Below are 13642 nucleotides of genomic sequence, written 5' to 3' on the forward strand. Positions count from 1 at the left end.
CATGATTGACCCCCTACGTAATTCTGCGTAACTTTGAATTGATTATTTATAGCTATGATATCAGGTAAGGTTGTTATAATTGTCAAAGCGTTAAGCGCAACACCTATATGGTTATATTTGATAAAATAAAATCTAGCGATTTTTATCTTCATGATTAACTGTAGGATATTTGCAGCTATATTTTGGTTGCGATCAACTTCCATAGAGCGTTTTCATAATACATATAAAATGAAATTAAACCCGAAATATTCAACTACAATCAATGAAATACGAAAAATAAAATTACGCTTACCTTCCATGCTCTTTAAGTGTATATAGGTTTTAAAGACATGGAGCTATATTGATATTGTCCATATAGACAACTTTGTATTGTACTTTCAATAAGAAAGATATACATGTAAAATACAGACTAACAGCCCTCTAATTAAATAGATAATAGTCACTGATCGGCTGCAATTTAATCGGAATGTGACGTGTTGGGTTGTGACGTCACGCGGGATGTGCTATGCGGAATTAGTGCAGGCGATCGCGAACATCGAGCGCCAATCGCCCGAAAAGGCTCTGATAGTGATACAACCTGACATGTAATAACAAATACATTGTATACCTCTAAAATAAGCAAAGACATTGAAAATGATTTCGTTTTAATAGAATATTTTAAATATTAGGGGGACCGGAAAGTAATGTCGTTTCTGCGTATATCGATATTTGATTTTAATTTGGTAGCTCATTACGTATATACCAGATAGCAAAAGGTTGTTGATAACGAAGGTGAATATATTGTTGATTAGAAATAAAAACTTGTTAAAAATGTAGTCGTGATTTTAAGTAAATAAAACGACATTACTTTTCGGTTCCCCTAATAAAATATTACATCGAGATATCGTTGATTCATTTAATAATTTGTGACAAATTCAACTGGCAGTACGCAGGCTACACAAGCACTAAAAAGATGGCAGCTTTGATCTTGACAGCTAACTCCAGCATTTTCCTAAGATTTTAAAAATCCCTTTGCTGTGTTTGTCGTTGATCGCCTCCACTTCTGAACTTTAAGGTTCCAGAGGCCATGGAATTATGATTTACTAAGTAAATAAAAAATCTTATTTATTTAACATTACACACAAGAATTACAAATTTTATTTTATTTTCATAGATACAGAAACCACTCGGTATCATATTTTGTTAAAAAAGTTTACACTTAATCAAAAAACATCATATATTAATAATATATGACTTATTCATTTGTTTTCTAGACTGGTTACACTTATAATTAAATATACTTTTTGATTATAGTATCTTCTTGCTGCATTATGCATAATTGTGTCCAAATAGATGGACAGGAGATATAGTTAAAGTCGCTGAATACAGACATTAGAAGTCCGGTCGTAGTGAAGATATTTGGGGTAGGCATTTCTCAGCTGAAAAGAAGATTACATAAAGAAAAGAACTCTCATAGAGTAAATCACGGCTTTGCACATTATGTACCTAGGATATGTTTATGTATACTAAATTGTAGTTCATCGTAAACTAAATCATTGTAATAACTATTTATCATTTTGTTTGCGTCGTGTCTAAATTATTAAATCTAAATCGTTCAAATCACTAATTACATTCGTCGTGTACGAAATTAGATCTAAATTTGTCCGCAAATCGCGTAAATAAATAGCTGACAAATCGGCATGCGTCGTTACGTCGATCATGTTGTAATGTAATATAGCAGGGAATTACCGCTGGAAATCAAAATTTCCGGTTAAATGCCTCCACAAATTTACATGTTTATTCCCTACACCGGCCATTATTCGATGCGGCCGTTTAGGTGATAAATACATTCTCACTTAGCGTGATTAAAATCGATGGAGCCGGCGATACAGACCTCGATTTATTTTAATGTTTACTCGCTTACCGACTGTGAAATTTCATTTAATTCAAATTTATCTGTACCGTATACGATCGCTTTAATTATTACAGAACAAACAAAAGTTTGTTCGAAAGGATTTTACACAGACAACATAATTTGAACAGTAATAATTACGATTATTATAACCTAAAAATCGTACAAAACTGGTTAACTTATAATTATTTATTCTCGAAGTATATTGCAATATAAATCTTAATTACTAACTTATCTAATAATACAGTTCGAAGTGTGAATAAAGACAGTACTTAAGCACTTACTAGCTTAACTAATTGTGCCCTAGATGCCACTTGAACCTCCACATTTTATCGGCCACTTCCTAACCCACGATTTCCGATCGATGCCTTATTGAAAGACGGACTTCAAGCAACGGCTGAACCGCAACCGGGCCATAACTTATGCGCCGCGCCACTATAGGAACTTTCCATTATATAATTCCCGTAAGTGTATAAATTGGCACATAACTTTGACCTCATACATTTCGTTTCATTTCATTCTTCCATCGCATAACAAGACGTTTGGATTCAAGACATTCGTACACGATAGAAATTTCTTCCACTCGCACTAAGCGTTTTGCTTTTACAATGCGAACAGTCAAGGAGTGGAACAATGCACCGGCGTCATTGTTTCCAGACAATTATGTCTCAGGTATCTTCAAGTCTAAAGTGAATGGGTTTCTTCTGAGCAAACATGTAATCCTCGTCATCGCTTAAGACCAGGTGAGACAGAGATCAATTGTTTCTCTTACAAAAAAAAACCAAATTAACTATAATGAACACATACAAAACAAAATTACCAAATAGATCAGGTTCCATCATATTCAGATAACTAAGTTATTTTATGCTTCGACTTAATAACTTTGGAAAAACTTCGAGAACCCAGTCTTGAAATATTTCATAATAAAATTTACTCATTCTATTCGTTAAATACAATGTAGAAATCCAACTTGATAATGTAGGTTCATCTTCATTTTTTATCATTCATACACGAATAAAATCCCTTCAACGAACAACTAAATGTTTTGCAACAGCTTTTCCAATGCAAACATGTAAGAAAACGATCAATCTTCCAGCGTCATTGTTTCCCGATATCTAGGCAGCTCTAGGCAGTCTTCAAGTCAAGGGTAGAGAGGTAAGTATGTACCATCGTGGACATCAGGTGAGACAGAATTCAAATGCATTGCCAGTGAAAAAAAATAAGAAGAGAAGACAATTTAATGAAGAATGGACATATAACTCATTCAGTTTCTATACATTGTTCCAATAAGCGGAAGTTTTGTTTACGAGAGTTCTGTTTGCGTTTCATAGTGACATTTCCTTCGGAGCTCGTAAGGAAGTTTATGTTGAAAATTTAACAACATTAGTCGTAATCCGTTCCGGTAACTTATTCGTCATTCTCTATTCTGTTTCGTCTTAAACTTTGAGATAACGACGCGTGCCATTAGCGTTAACTTTTGATTGGCGACCGCTCGGAAGTGGATTCAACAATAAACCGTTTTATATCTAAACGTTTGGCGTTTCAAGTCACTTTCATAATACTTGTTTTTACAGTCTATTTCACTTCTGGTTTTAAAGTTAATCAAAAATATATATTTTCTGGTAGAGATGCAGTCTTTATCTTGATCAAATTAGAAATTAGGAAATCCGTAGACGAAAAAATATTACCGATATAACTCAGCGAAATGGCAAGTTGAAATGGCAGTAGCACTCAGAACAAGTCGCTAGAGCCTGAAGGTTTTACACTGGAGACAAACACTTCAAAAAATTTTGTATCTCTAGGGTGTTTTATTTACAATTTTTTTCGTTTACTGAGCGCGTACAGTTGGAAGAGGAATTGCCGCTGTCTGCTACGGATATTTCTTCTCCCAGGTGCGCTTCACGACAGCGTTAGTAGAAATATTTAAATTTTTTCTTAAAGGAAATACAGCTAATGTATATAAAAATAAAATTTAGAACTTTTACTCAATTATACATTAATTGATGTATTATTTTATTTCAAGTCGCTTCCCAAGCGCTATAGACCGTTAAATGCTTTGAGGTTTAAGGCAATGTGCCGGGTCAACTCATCAAAGGATTCTGGAGGTCCCTTACGGACGGACCTCATACGCTGCGCTAGCTGTGATGACGTCCACCCTCAAAGTGAACAGTCGACCTTCTTCAGGTTGTCTGATGACGCAGGCCGAAGAAGCAAGATTTACTAAAAATAAAAATATGACATTAAATTTAAAAAATTTAGTGTTCCCTTTCGGTTACACTACACTAAATAAAACTACAAAAGGCGATAGTTTTTAAAATTGCGTATATATTGATTCGATTTTTAAAATAGACAAAAATCATGCTGCAATGGCCTGATAATAAAAATAGTACTTATTGTAAAATCTCAAAATCCAATTTCATCTGAAAGTTTAACACGTTAATTTTGAACTATTGGATAATAATTTTCTTCCCTTAGCCACATATTGCACTATCACACTGAGACATCCTATAAATATGTGTAAAAATAAATATTTAAATTATAAAAAGAATCATTGCTCGACACAAAATCTTTCTAATCCGATAAGTGAAAAACAATATCGAAAATAGATGGCAATAAAATTTTTAAAACGTCACATCAGGGAGTACTATATCTCGCATTGATGTCTTGAGTCAATGTAGCTGTGTACGTTTGTGTAAAATTTACAATGCTTTTAGTCACACGCCAGTGACCGCCTCACACGTTAGCGAGCGATCTGTTTTGTAACTAGGAATCAAGAAATGTATACAGTGGATACGGTAAAAATAATGTTTTTTTTTAAATTTTTATTTACTTAATTGAACATTAACAATTAATAGATTACTACATTCCATGTCATGTAGAACGTATACCACAGACCCTCGATACACTTTCCCTTCAGACCATTTGCAGTCCTCATTGAAAAGCGAAGGATTCTTAAACAAATGAATTGTAGGATCGAATATAGATAGCTTCACATTATATGCGCGTACGTACTATTAAAATGTATACCTTTTTCCCGCTAATTATAGCTTAGCATTATTGAACAAGTGTAAAGCATACGTTTTAAACGACTTTTTAATTTTTAAAGTGTGGGTCGTATACGCCCCACGCGGCCTGAATGGAAAATTTACAAAAATTGCCATGGCACGGAATGTGTGAAAATTATTTTACGAAAGTATATTTCCCAGCGGTTTGGCAAGTTAAAGTGTGTAGTAGTGTGTAGTAGTCAAAGTAGTACAATGGATCCTTTCGATTCTTTCGATTCTGGAGTGATGAAAAGGTGGACATTCAACGTCTTCTGACAACCTTATTAAGGATGTTGAATGTAGGTAGATTCCAACAAGTCTTATTGTAAATCTATGAGAGATCTGTGTCCAATAGTCCTGTGGCTTAAATGATGATGATATTTAGAAACTATTCCGCTCATCAATTACGCGCTTGAAAAGCATTAGTTTAATACCAAATTATAGCAATAAAATTTTAAAAATCGTAGTTATATTGACATGTTCCGGTAGCCCATTACAATTATCAAATACTTTTTAAATTCTTTCATATTATTGCATTAAGTACGATTTTACACTCTATTTTTAATACTATTTTAAAATGATAGATTTATTTAACTTCTACAATAATTTAATTTTCATTATTTTATTCATTCGCGATCTTTATTTCTGTTTAAATAAACTTTTACATTGTAATGAGACTATATGTTTTAATTCACTTTTCTTCTTAAATTTATAACTTGATTTAATTTAAATATACAGTTAATAAAATATTAGTAAAAACTTGAATTACTTAAATTGTAAAATAAATATTAAAGCTGTATTTATTGTACCGCATCCAAGGTATATTGATCTATGTATTGTCGATGTAGCATTAGGGAGGTATTAGGGAAGATGTAGATTTTCTTATGCCATTAACATGTATATTACCTTTAATTTATTGTGCAAACCTTTCTGATGGTACGATGAACGTTTTATTCGTCATTTGTTTCGGATATACCATTTTCTGTCTGCAACTTTTGTCTCCAAGGAGTTGACTCAATAATGGTATTACGATTTAAAATTTAAAAAGATTTTAACAGAGACTTTTGAAACAAGAGTAAGACAAACAATTTATTTGGCATCAATTCACATTTTTATTGTATTAGAAATAGATTTATCAATTATAACAATGGACAATAGAGAGATGACCATTATGACAAAGCATACATGTAGATGTCTATATTTTTTTTTTTAATTTTGATTCAAATTTTAGGAGAATGGTGTCTGGCAGAGTATTACTTAATAGCAGTAATGGCAACTGGCTAATTCATTGAAAACCACTTTATATTTTGATATGTTTTTTATTCTTTTTATATTGACAGCTTATGTCGCTATGCAGTATTTCATGTTTCATTTGTTCTGTCAGTCTATATATATACTGCAACATAGCTTTGTAAAATTATAATTAAATTACCACCATCATTTTTGTTCATTTATACTTCCGTTTATACAGTCCACACGCTCAACAACACTATTTAGTAAAAATTATGCGTATTTTTTTGACAGAATTACAATTTTGCTTTACCGACATTTATAAAGTCCACAGAGAAGGTAGTACACAGAGGGCCCTTGAACTAAACCTTGTTTATGTAACTTAGATGCTCGCTTGGCGGCCTTGGCACGAATCGAGTCATCGCATCCATTTTTGTTATATGAGTTATGTATACATGGTAATGTATGTCCCATTTCCTTATGTTCCTAACTCAGCGACTGTATGACATATGGCAACATCTCAAAACCATATGTCAGAGATATATCATCTATGCATTATAAAAATCACAAATAAATATTCTTCAAAACATATTGCGATCTATCTTTAAAAATAAATGCTAGAATTCGATCTGTATTTATTTCACTATGCTCCTATTTATTTCGCTTTTGTTTTCTTTGTACTGTTTTAATAACACCATTATTATATTTTACAGACCGTCTGCAACTTTGGATAATTAATAATTGCACCATGAATCATAATTATCCCCGTCTTACAAACTTCGAGTACTTCATATTCCTTTAGTTCAACTAAATATTTCAACGATACACGAAACGATAGACATTTCACAAATTTGTACTTTAAAAACATAAATATAAAGTCGAAATTCGTTTGACACTTAATAAAGTTTTCTTATAAGCTGTAATATGCTTCTTGTTAAATTAGAAACATAAATAAAATGTACTTTAATAAGGAAATTATTTGAAAGACTTAAATAACCATAATATAAATAGAATCAGTAGCAGATAAATAATAATAACTGATAGGTCATGCATATACTCGTCGAGTTACATTTTTGGAAACAAACAAAATGCGTTGTTTTTGGCCTAATATAATATAATAGAATGAAATAAAGAGAATATAAAATTATATATGTCATTTTGTTGAGCTCATTCTTCCTCTTTTTAGCCGATGGACGTCTACTGCAAGGTCTAGGCCTCTCCCTGAGATCACTGCGATGACGAATCTTGCGCTGCTCGCATCCAACTACCGCTACCTTTTTTTTGGTTTCGGTGGGGGAAATCTTCCGGTGTTCAAGGTATCTTCCGGTCAGGGATCGCCACGCGGTCTTCCGGCGCGCCCTGCTTTTTTCGATAGCCCATCCTGGGGTATGCGTACATACGCTACCCCTGAAACCCTCGTGGTGCTACCATGATGGTTCGAGACTACGTCGAACCATCGTCCGCCTTAGAGTCGCCGAAGCTAGTGGGAGTTTAGGGCCCCACCATAAACTCCTAAGACTTGAGGTTAAAATAAAATGAAATCCATATAGTCAATGTACTTGCCATTACCACGCCACGTAAATCACAAACAGTTCCATTCAACGTTCAACATTTTCACATGAATAAAATCATAGGAAAAAATACGAGGAAAATGTGTAGAGCCTCTTTCAGCCCGCATTAACGTGTTAAGCGAGCCGTTCCACAATCACCCTCGGCGACCCAAGCGCGCGCATGCAAATGCTATCGGGAATTTATTGTTATAACTTCACCGGCTAAGTGATATTCGAGATTTCCTTGCGAATACGCGTTGAGAGGTGCCCTGTACACTTAGACTTCTCTCATTATTATTACATACATCCAAGGGTATGTATTCTATTATAGGTATACGTTCATATCGATCTGTTAAAAAAAAATATTTTTTATATTTTGTGACATACAAGTCCGCGTTTCGTTTCGCTGGGCGGGTCGGATTGCCAATCAAATGCAGCAATGTACAAAGACGCCTTTCTGAAATACTGTTAAACAACCTATCTAATAAAATAGTAATGTGCAGCGGTCAGAGCCGTGGCTCTTCCAGAAGCTTTCGACCTTGGTTACCTTAAAACAGGCTCTGTCGTCTTTAACCCGCGAAATTTGCAAATATCTTTTCTTACGTCTACATCTTCTTAAAATACATAGCTACGAGGATTCCAAACGCGCTCTGGCAGCCTACAACACACTTAACCTTTTCTTTGTAAACACTTTTAAACATATGCTTAATATAGCGAACAGAGAAATTCAATCCAAGATAAATTGTCACTTAAATTTTTTATATGGCTGTTTAAGAATTTATCTAACATACTTTTTAATTTATTGCCTCACAGTACAGTGAGAGGTGGTATCCCGCGGTAGAAGACAGACTTGCGGTCATAGGTCGCGGATACGAGCCCCTGATACAATCTTATAATGCGTACTTTGTGCATTAACTATATACGATTGCCTCGGTTTACAAATAAGTTTTAAAAGAATAGGAAACAGCGTACTTTGCGTACGATAATACATTACGATAGCTAACCAGGCAAGCGTAGTGACCATAGCATATTCCTCCATAGATATCTTCGAGGAAGGTCTATGCCGTCTATGAACAATAGAAATATACTCTTGTCATAAGTTTGTTTTCATTTTTAGTGCTAACGATATACCTTGACATTTTCTTTATATCTATTTTATTATTGGCGCGTAATGACAACTTGGTGATAGTGTGTTGTTTGTTGAATGAATGTAATCGATGAACAAAATGTTAGTTAAGGTCGCGGTAGTTGTCGGCCTTAAACCTTAGTCCTTTAACCTTAGTCTATTAGGTTTCATTTGCAACCTATTATGAAGGTTATAATGATATCACCTCTCTCGTATACCTAATTGTTATATTTACTTAATTTTTAAAAAGTTAGTTTAATTTATTTATGTCAGCTGATAAATGTCCACAGCAAGGCACAGGCCTAACCCAAAGATCTCTACAAAGACAGGTTCTGGGCTGCCTGCATCTAGCGACTTAATATTATATCGTCGATCAACCTAATAGTGGATATGCCCACGCCGTGTCTTCCGTTCACAACGGCCGACGGATCCACAAATATGTGCTCCGGCAACTGCCATTTCAAACGAGCAATTTTTCGAGCAACGTCAGTGGTTTAGGTTATTCTGCAGATTTTCTTATTTCTGATTCCATAAGTAAGAAAAGGACCAATATTGAGCTACTTTCGCACATGCAGTGATAGTCGTGCAACAAAGTGCACCGCCCGCCAGCCCGCTGATAAATGCGTATGCGGCAAACAATGCGAATTACACAACTGCCACCGTTAAATTACTCAACACGTGTTTCACCACTCCACGGGGCATCTACAGGAGTTATATTACACCGATTAGTGCCAAACACAGAGTCTCCACTCTGTTAGCATTTATCAGGTGGCTGGCGGGCGGTGCACTTTGTTGCACGACTACCACTGCATGTGCGGAAGTGGCTAAATATTGGTCCTTTTCTTACTTAAGATGGACTTCCGCAAGGTAACGCCTGATTCCATTACACTTTCTGATTCCATCTTGCAGCAAAACTCCTACCATAGTTCTTGTTATCACCAAATTATCCTCGGAATAAAAAACTGCCTTCAAAGGTTTATAAAATTTCTTTGTATTTTCTATCACGTTTGTTCCGCTTTATTTCGCTTTTAATACTATTTAATAATAATGGTGAAGATTGTACAATTATTAAGTACCTTTACTGTTGTTTTAGCCTAATTTTATTTCACTATTGTTTATAATCTCAAATCAAATAACTAAGTTAGGACTCCAAACAACAGGCCAGGCTTTGGACGGACTTAACTGTGAAAGAAAGGATTACTTTCGCTATCGAGATGTTTTTTTACGATAGTTTTCCAAACCAAGTGTATTTCTGTCATTGTTACTGAGATTCGTAACTTAGTTACTGTGTGTTAGGTGTTGTCATTTAAGATGCGATCTATCCGTCCGGCCGCAATAAGCGCTGCGGCGATGGAGTCTCTCTTTAAAATACTCTTCATTGGCCTTTTTTTCTAGAAAATTAATGATAATAATAATAAATAGATGATGATATTTATTCTCGACAAACCTATATAGATACATGAGCAGTATATGACGTATATTCACAAGGTGAACAGATGACCTTCATTTCCAGGTTGTCATAAAAAGTTGTATGCGTACCACTTCCAGTTGTTCCTAACAGTCCTATTCGAAATCTTTGAAAGAAGATTATATCTGGCAGTGGAGCTGTCAATAGCAACTTTAATAACAATAGATATTTAAATAATTTTGCTCAAGCATAAATCATATGTCTGAGTAAAAGAAAATAAAAATATTTACGGTGTATTTGCGACTGCTTGTTAATTTTGTGGTAATAAACGGATTTTATAATAGTCTAGATATAAATACAACCTTATTGTCATTTGACAGATTCCGTGGATTAAGAGAAGGCTGGACGCGGTAGGCGCTTAGACCTCGTTTACGTTACTTAGCTTGTGGGCGCCCTCGGAAACCTCACCTGAGGTCATCACATGAATATTGCCGGATTGTTAACCCACCGAGCCTTTAGATCGTTTACGAAGGTGCTTCATGGAATGACGGGGGACCCCTGAAAGGTGGCTTACATCCAGATTCAAAAGATCAAGGGTGCCAAGCTTGTGTGTGTTTTTTTTTATAAATTACTCTTATGTTTATTGTAAGAAATGTAATTTACCTTCAGGAAAAATCATGTTCGAATGTTCTATTTTCAAAACTAATTTTTTAGAAGATATATTTTGTTCGATATTAATAATCTGTAATTTTAATCACTACATTAATTATATTATTTTAACCATCGTATATAATATAATATATTATATTAACAAAACTATTTAAAATTGTATTACTATTATTGTTATATTATTATATCATCCAGCGTCCAACGCGTAGCAAAAGAACAGATAATATTTTAAAATACAGACACTAAAAGAATTTTTAGAACAATTTTTTTGGCATATTTAAAATAGAACTAACTAATATCATATTCTGGTTGATAATAATACAACATAAATGAGCACGCGGGAGTGAGAGATTAAAAGAAAAACTTCTGGTAATATTATATCTATGGAAATCACAGGCATCACTAACTAAACTCACTTAATAAATCGTCTATTAGGCGGTAGGACTGACTTAAAATAATATTATAAAATTATTTTTCTTTACTATAATATTTTCAAATTATTTAAGCCAAGGAAATTGAATTTGTTTTATTAATTCAGGTCATCTGTCCCCTCCATGTTTATTATTTATATGAATACATGAAATAATTATTTCAAATACGCACCTAAGGTCAAAGTCCACTTACAATCAAATGAGGTATCATTTAATATTGTAATAAAAAGGTTCATCAATCTTTAGACGACTTCATCAGTAAGTGTCAACCGCTTTTTAATTCCAACCCCAACCATGGAGCATCTTTTCGCTGACTTATCACTGCAACAAAAGCAAGAATCTCGAATGAATATAAATGATATGAACATCCGAACCGCAGTCGGAAATGACCGGAGATTTGTCACTGTCAAATTTGAATACGAGAGACTGCGAGAGCAATGAGTACGGGCGTAATCTGTTGTGGAAGTTTTCGGACAATATGTTCATTTACATTATTTACGTCCAAGATCTACTTTTTTTTATTTTCCGTTTATTTACTTTGAGGTTATTTGTTATAGCGAAATGTCATTTAAAGGTAGTTTTAAAATAACATCACAAAATATTTTTTCTTCAGAAATAAAAAGAATGTACTAGAAAAAATTGTTCCTTAATACATAATTTATATTTAGTACAATTATATTTATTATATTATATTTATTATAGTTTATTGCAATATTTTATTGTTGTATTTAAAAAAAAAACAAATCATTATTTAAAAACAATCTCAAAAATTAAGGTTATGTGAATAAAAACAGTTTAATGCAGAGGTAGCAGAATTTTTAATGTAGGCAGCGATAGATGGCGCTGTTACCAACTCCCATACATATTGTGTAAAATGTATGGAGTTCATAATCACGCTATCAAAGTTTTGTCAAACGTTGAGTATATATATAAACGTTTTAGAGATACTGGTGTACTTGCTTCGGCAGTACATATACTAAAATTGGAACGATACAGAGAAGATTAGCATGGCCCCTGCGCAAGGATGACACGCAAAATCGTGAAGCGTTCCACATTTTTTTGATAAAATAATTCCTTACTGATATTCTTTTTGATATTCTTCAATAGTACGATTGCAGAGTAATTTATTAATTATTTACTTTCGAAAATATTTTTATATTAATAGACTGTACATGTATATTTTGCTCTACAAAAACTTATTTATATAGATTACCTAAATAATAATTCAACTGTCATTAATTGTAGTGTTGTGGCAGCTATATTTGAAATCTTATATAGACAGGTAATATAAATCTTAATATTATAATGTTTTAGAGGAACAATGAAAAATGTTCATACGGAGCTGTCAAACGAATGTTGTAAATCTCACATTAAGCCCGCACCTAAATAATGGATGAGCGCGAAAAAACGTAACAAGAATTATTCCGATCCGCCATTATTCATTTCAACATCGTTGAAAAGAGAATACATATAAATACGGAAATGATTTGTGCGTCATTTTGATTTTTAAAAAAAGAAATGTTATAGAATATCACATTCGAATTCGTTAATTGGTGTTCGAATTTCAAATACACGTACGGCAGGGACACAATGTTTTGAAGGTTACAAAAAACGACTTTATATCACCCCTTTTTAAGGTTTAATTTAATTTAACATTACCTTATATCGATGTAAAAGATATGTACTTATTTAGGTATTTAACAAATTGTGAAAAGGATACAAATGTAAAACTTTAAAATTATAATTTCATATTAACTTGCCTACTAGTTGGAACACATAAATGAACGGAGAATGTTACATTTGGAAATTAATAAAAATGTTGCACAGAATTCAGTTCAACTGTTTTTATATTTCGCCGATTTCGGACGCCATGATGGATTACGAATTGTCTTATCGCGTACATGCGAGCACATATTTGTTTTCACGAATTTAATTTAGTTTTTTGCTTTGTTTAAAGTTATTTCATCTATTTTATTCTTTTCATAATTATTGTTAAACTTATTTTAATTAAATTTTTAAACCTTATCTGTATTAGATAAAACTTATAAACTACATCTGTACCTTACTTATTACCCTTGTCTCTCATGAAAAATTATGTTGTATCTTGCTTTATATAGTTGTTTAATATTAAATTTAAAAAAATTAAAGTTGACGTAAGTAAATAGACGCTTTGTTTATGTAAACTATAATATTTCCCTGTCTTTCGTTTATTACTTTAAGGTTACTGAATATGAATTTAGCAGTGGTAGCCCAGAGGTAAAATACTGAGAATAGCGATTGTAAGTTGCGGGTT

General features: G+C 33.2%; 1 non-coding gene across 1 annotated transcript; it reads left to right on the forward strand.

The window, feature by feature from the left end:
• The first annotated feature begins 12301 nt into the window (after nucleotides 1-12301).
• Nucleotides 12302-12408, forward strand: LOC137920727 (U6 spliceosomal RNA). Its single transcript, XR_011106983.1, has one exon. It is a non-coding gene; the product is annotated as a U6 spliceosomal RNA (small nuclear RNA).
• The last annotated feature ends 1234 nt before the right edge of the window (nucleotides 12409-13642 follow it).

This window comes from Battus philenor, unplaced genomic scaffold (assembly GCF_028537555.1).
Source record: "Battus philenor isolate CCGP_79_NKW_IND1 unplaced genomic scaffold, ilBatPhil1.0.hap1 SCAF_18, whole genome shotgun sequence".
In the NCBI taxonomy this organism is placed as follows: domain Eukaryota; kingdom Metazoa; phylum Arthropoda; class Insecta; order Lepidoptera; family Papilionidae; genus Battus; species Battus philenor.